Source organism: Lactuca serriola, chromosome 1 (assembly GCF_051521515.1).
Source record: "Lactuca serriola cultivar US96UC23 chromosome 1, Lser_US96UC23_V15, whole genome shotgun sequence".
Lineage (NCBI taxonomy): Eukaryota > Viridiplantae > Streptophyta > Magnoliopsida > Asterales > Asteraceae > Lactuca > Lactuca serriola.
In genome coordinates this window covers 43,653,149-43,660,619 of record NC_136408.1, presented here as the reverse complement: position 1 = coordinate 43,660,619, position 7,471 = coordinate 43,653,149, and positions in this window count along the sequence as shown.

Below are 7,471 nucleotides of genomic sequence, written 5' to 3'. Positions count from 1 at the left end.
AACGAACTCTACAACTTTCGTTTGGATCACTAAGGCTAAATATCGCTCTAACGTAAATTCACTTTTTACGTCATTCAACGTCGTGCCGGTTCTGTCGCGAAACTTCGACATGTCATAACTTCTTCGTTATAACTCGGATTTCGACGTTCTTTATATGTACGGAATCCTTGTAACATGTACTATAACTTAGTTAAGATTATTCATTCTAAATAATCTTCCATCAGAAACTCATTTTTGACGCTTATCGTCTCTAAATTGACTAGCCCTGATCTATGGGCGTTACATCATCTCTTTGTTTGTAGCTTATCATCCATTCGTCCATCCGTTGCGATTCATAAATGCTGCATCAACTGCTTGTGAATCAAAAATGGGAAGTCATTCATCTTCTTAGGGGGGGGGGGGGCATTCGTTAAAACTGAAGAATTTAAAATTTCAATCTTACTCTCAAGGGGAGCACGAGCTGTAGGATTCATTGAATATTATTTTTGACATCATCAGATAGGGAGAGATTGTAAGGTCACACCTTATGATCTGATGAGTCAAACACTCTACACTCTATCTGTCAGCGTTAGCGTCTACATCACCATCAACATCAGTAAAAAAATATATGTAATCTTTTGTATAATAGGTAATGATACAAATAAGTATTGAATAGATAAAAGATCCGTTTTGTGACAACCTCGTTTTCTTGGTGAAAGACAATTTGGAGAATTCCTTGTGTTCTTTTGTAACAGCCCAAAAATATCGATAAAAAAAATTTCATTTTTAATTAAGAGTTACAGTCATAATTTGTCACCAAAATCCATTACAAATAAACACGTCAAATTATTAGAGTAACAACATCAATAACTGCAGAAAATAGTGGAGAATGAATGTTGCGCCATCAAGCCGGGCCCTACCCTTTAGTACCGGAAGTACCTGAAACCACAATACAAACTATAAGCGAAAGCTTGGTGAGTTTCCCAAATACCACATAACATACAATTGCAAAATACCACACAACATATATATAATTTGTTTGATTAGTGTCTAAGTCCATAACTACTTTTGGTATGTACTTGACCCGGTTATAGCATGGTCCTTTTGGGTTGCCTTCACACTGGTGACTAGACAGGATGACTGTTAAGGAGAGAGGTTGATTAGTGTTACGAATAATAAATTGGGGTATAAATATGATTTGTTAATATACTATATCAATAATATATTAATTGAGACTTTGGGCCATTGGATCACCTTTATTAAGGCTTGGCTGAAAATCCTAGTAGGATCTAGGAGTTTTTGTCCAAGGGCTTAAGGAAAGGAGTCCATGGGTTTTCTTAGGCCCTAAGCTAAAGGATTAGGATTTCCACCTTGAAACCCGAGTTGACTTCAACTACAAATAGGACCCCGAGGCACTCTAAATCGACACCCCTTGGAGAAACCCTAGCAAAGCCAATTTTGTGAGCTTATTACCCTCCCTTCTCTCTCTCTCTCTCTCATATTCATCTTGTCACTTAAGTGTGTTTGTGAGCCATTAGAGTTACTACACTTGTGGTACTTGCTTTCAAAAACTAAGGAGATTCAAGAAACAAGTTGTTATTACTACATAACAACAAAAGGTATGTATTCTATTCTTTTATGTGAATTTCAAAAATTATAGAAGCATGCTAGGTTTCTTTTTGTGTTCATAAAGTTGTATGTCTAATAGTCAAAACATAGATCCAATTAGGGTTGCATGCAGGATTGTTTGTATAAAACCCATTAGTGGTATCAAAGCTTTTGGTTTTGTTTTCAATTGGATTTGATACAAGAGTATGAATATAACAAATTAGGGGTTATGGCAAATAAACCCTAAGGGCTTGATTTTCAAAATTAGGGTTCCTAAACCCTAGTTTTCAAAATTTTGTTAGGGTTTCCCAAACCCTTTCCTTAGGCCCTAAGATTTCGATTTTAGGGTTGTCTAACCCTAGGGTTTTCGAAATTGCCTCCTCCCCAAGATTAGATTCCTAAATTTGAGGGATTTGGATAATGTCATATCTTATAATTATCCCTTTAATTGTTTAAAATGGTAATTAAAGATTTTTTGAATTATCCCATCACAAATTTTTGAATTTTAGGGGATAAAGGGATTAGGTTAAATTAATTGTTTAATTTAATAGATAATCCTCCAATATTTAATAATTCAAATTAATTGTTTAATTTTGGGATAATTATTAAATCAAATTTTTAATATTTAAAAATCTAAAATTAAAGGTTTTAATTTTCGAAAATTTTAAATTTGATTAAAACCCTAGTATTTTGAAATGTTTAAAATACACCCTTATACTATTATAATATTATGAGATTAAAAATTATATATATGTATAAGATCAAGCTAGTCTTACCGTTAGTAGGTCCCATTCACGAAGCCGACCTATAAGGCGGTATAAGGTTATGGCCTATAAAATGGTCGTTTAATGGGTGTCCACTCTTACCCACCGCTTCCTTGATTGGTGGAGGGTCGTTAGCCGAACGGATAGGATAGGAGAACTAATTTCTCATTAAAAGTATAATGATTAATAAAGTAACTAAATGTTTTTATAAAATTCTCAATCTTAGTTACTTTAGGCAAAATGTGAATTTGATGCTATTCCATGAAATTATACTTTGTACCCTTGCCGAGACGTTAGTGGAGCGTGTGTGGTTAACCGGCACACTAATTTGGGTCTTAGCAAAGGTGGCAAAGGCTGACTCAATGTTTGTCATAGATCAATGGAGCGTGTGTGGCAAACCGGCACTTTGATTAGGTGACTGTAATATTGAGGACACCATGTACATTTGCATGGTTATTCACACCCTGTTTGTGATCCTCGATATCCCAGTCACAAACTTTAGCGGCAAATCGAGATTTAAACATGCCAATGAAAAGTTCAATGAATCTCAAGGATCTAGGAGTTTCAATAAATTTAAAACTTAATTGGTTTTGTTTTTTCATGGTGGAAATTAGTGAATCGTCATTCACTTACCTTCAAATTGTTTGTTGTTTAGATTACGACATCCCTCTTCTAAATTGCAAATAATGTTGTTGGATCCTAGCCCTAATTTCTAATTTGAGTGTTTAATTGGGGATTCTTATCTAATCAAACTTTGTCCCTTTTATTTTTCAGTTGTCAAACTGAAACAACAATGCTTCAAGTTCAAACACCACCAGCTCATTCTCACTCATGAATTTGTGTGGGAGGGTGATCTTCGACGGAAACAATATTAACGATTGGATCTGCAAGATTAGGATGGCCACCTGCTACGAGGACAAGGAGTATGTCCTCGACAAGGAGCTGAAAGAGGTGGATGTGAACACTGCTACTCCTGAGGAGATTGTTGCCTTTGAGGCCCATGAACGTGATTCCACGAAAGTCTATTGCATCATGCTAGCAACCATGACAACTGAACTCCAAAAGTCCTATGAGGACTTTTATCCCTACGAAATGCATTGGGACTTGGTTGAAAGGTACCACCAAAGTGCAAGGCAAGAGAGTGTGACATCCCTAATTTTCACAGCCAGAAAAGACCGATTTGTTTATGCTTTGTTTTAAAATTAGAGTTATCGTTTAAAGAAAACTACTGCGGAATTTGTTCCCAAAACAAAATGTGATAAGAATTTATCAAAGCATTTCTTTAAAGAAATGTATTTTCATTAAATAACAAAATCTCGGGATGTCATGTTCCGATACAGACCAAAAGCATAAACAGTATAAAATAGATCTTAAAACAGTTATTTATAACTACTAATCTATAGTCCAAAATCTCTCGTCAGGTCCACCAACTTATACTCTTGTGTCATTACCTGTAATGCAAAGAAAACTAAGTGGGTTAGGCTTAGGATCCTGGTGAGCATATAGGGTTTTCAACCCACAATAATATAATTATTATATTTAATCATCAAACAATCAACCCCATTACCCATACCCATTATCTTCTTTATTTCTTAAGGATTTACCGTAAGAATCAACTATCCTTTATTCATTCGTTCCTAAGGATTGACCTAAGGAATTGGCGCAAAGTCCATTGCTACCAGAGGTTCCTATAACAAACACTAAATCTATAGCTGCCAAGGTTCATCTATACAGTACTAAATCCATAGCTACCAAGGTTCATCTATACAGTACTAAATCCATAGCTACCAAGGTTCATCTACAATGTACTAAATCCATAGCTACCATCGTATTATTATAAGGCACTAAATCTATAGCTGCCAGGGTTTTAAGAGTACACCGGTGAACATCAAGTCAACAACACCTACAAGTTGCGAGTTTGCTAGTGTTCCACAGGACTGTCTAGAATAGTCTGTGGTTGTCATCCCTACTCTGATGAATGACGGGGGCCATCGTTTAGGTAAAGATTTCACTCATTTTTCACCTCTCACCCTCACCTCATGATCTATATCATCTCTCGTCTCATCCTTAAACCCATCTTTCATCACACACCATCTATTTCATCTACCCATGTTCTACCCAACATATTTGTAGATATAAATTACATACACAGTTTAAATCATTTAAAAATTTGTATAAAACATTCATTCAACAACCATATCAAGTAAACAAACAGCGTATAAACACATAGCACATATTTCATAGCAAATACTTCATATCTATGCGGTAGAAGAAAGTAACTACACACTCACATGATTAGACGATGCTCAGACAGCACTACGACTCTTCGAGTAGAAGTTCTTCTATGAAACCGGGATATCTTCACACACCGGGCTTCTCGTGGGCAGAGGTTCGGCTTGCGGGTGAAAGGCGGTGCTAAAGTGCAGACGAATAGCCAGCTCATCATGAAACTTCTTACAGAACCTGGAAGTGAACCGCACATCCCTGTCGGAAATCACTGAGACTGGCACCCCGTGCCGCGCCACTACCTCCCTGATATAGATGCCGACAAACTTTTCGGCTGAAATGTTCTCCTGAATTGGAATAAAATGGGAGCTCTTGGTCAATCGATCAACGATGACCCAAATCAAATCCACTCCTCGCGCGGTCCTGGGAAGCTTCGTGATAAAATCCATAGTGATGTCCTCCCATTTCCACAATGGAATATCCAACTGTTGGGTCTTGCCATGTGGCCTCTGATGCTCGGCCTTGACCTTCTTGCAGGTTAGGCGTCTCTCAACAAACCAAGCTACGACCCTCTTCATGCAGGGCCACCAATAATCAAGACGAAGATCCCTGTACATCTTCGTCACCCTAGGATGAATAGAAAACCTGGATTTGTGCATCTCCTCCATTAATACCTGGCGCACACCCCCATGATATGGGACCCACACTCTACGGTGTAGCGTCAACAATCAACAGCTGTCATAATCAAAGGAGGAAACATGTCCCACAATACGCTCACTCTTACGGTGTTCCTCCTTCATGGCCTCCTGCTGGGCCGCCCGAATCCACTCCAACGGCGGAGTCACAACCGTCATCCTTATACAGATATCCCTGATTGGCGCTGCCTTGTGGCTAAGCGCGTCGGCCACAACATTGGCCTTCCCCGGGTGGTAGAGGATCTCGCAATCATAATCCTTCACCACATCAAGCCACCGACGCTGCCTCATATTCAGATTCGGCTGATCCATAAGGTACCTCAGGCTCTTGTGGTCCATGTAAATGGTACAACGAACCCCATAGAGGTAATTACATCAAATCTTGAGGGCGAAAACAACATCCCCCAGCTCCAAATCATGCGTCGTATTGTTCGCCTCATGAGGCTTCAGCTGCCTCGAAGCGTAAGCGATAACATGCCCTCTTTGCATCAATACCGTGCCCAAACCCAAGATTGACACATCGCAATACACTACAAAATCATCCATGCCCTCTAGCAGGGCTAAGATTGGTGCGTCGCACAATCTCTGTCTCAACGTCTCAAATGCGACCTGCTACTCAGACCCCTAGGGGAAGATCACGGATTTCCTCGTCAGTCGGGTCAAGGGCACGACTATCTTGGAGAAGTCCTGAATGAATCTCCGATAATAGCCTGCCATTCCCAGAAGGCTCTGAATCTCAAATGGAGACCTCGGAACCTCCCACCTCATCACGGCCTCCACCTTGGTCGGGTCAACCGAAATCTTATTCTGGTTGACAAGGTGCCCAAGAAAATGCACCTCGCGCAACCAGAACTTGCACTTAGAGAACTTAGCATACAATCTCTCCCTCCTCAAAGTATCCAGAACCTCCTGCAAGTGCTCCTCATGCTGCTCCTGCGTGTTGGAATAAACCAAGATGTCGTCAACAAAAACGATCACAGACCTATCCAACACCGGCCTACACACGCGGTTCATGAGATCCATGAACGCGACAAGAGCATTGGTGAGCCCAAAAGGCATTACCACAAACTCATAGTGACCATATCGCGTCTGAAAAGTAGTCTTCTGCACATCCTCTTCTGTGACTCTCATTTGATGATAACCCGAATGCAAATCAATCTTGGAGAACCAATATGCTCCCTGAAGCTAGTCAAAGAGATCATCAATCTTCGGGAGTAGGTAACGGTTCTTCACTGTTACCTTATTCAGCTCCCGGTAATCTATACACATCCGATGCGATCCGTCCTTATTTTTCACGAATAAAATCTGGGCACCCCAGGGTGAACTGCTCGGTTTAATGAATCCATTATTTAACAGCTCAGGAGGAGCCAGTCGATACGGTGCCTTGCTATCGGAGCCGCACCAGGGACTAGGTCGAGCCTGAACTCTACCTGCCGCTCTGGAGGTATTCCAGGCAACTCCTCTGGAAATACATCCGCGAACTCTCGTACCACTGGTACATCACTCACCGTCGCCTTACCCGCCTCCTAGGTATCCAAGACATAGGCAACATTGTTGTGTTTTGAGCATTCTAACACTCCTAAGTGTATATGCAACCCTAAATACCTTGGATCTATGTTTTCTCTATTATACATGTAAATATGAATATTCCAAGGTATTACCCTATCTAGCATACAATCTTTTGATAGTTGGGTAATATAACAAGTTAGAATACATACCTCTTGATGTAGCTTGACTCCATTAAGCTCGAGAGCCTAGTGCCCCAAGTGTGACACCTCAAATGGTTCACACAACATCATCAATACTTAGAATAACCATGAAAAGAAGACACTCATGCTCAAATCGGCTAGCCCTCATATATGTATCACTAGTGCCAATTTCTTGAGCTAAAGGGGTCCTTATATAGTGTGCACATTAGGGTTACACCATGTAACCCATGACTTTACCCATTCCTTATGCTCCATGGCTTTTAATCTCCATGGAGTATCCATGGGTCACCACATGGGTTAAACCCAACATAAGGAATCATGGATCATAAGCCCATATATATAAGAATGAATGATTTACACAATCAATCCCCATATATTTTATTAGTCTCTTTTGATCACCAAATTAAGTTCAAATTAAGTCTTGATCAATACTAATTAAATAACATGATTTCATATTAATATATTAGAACTTATAATATATTAATATGTC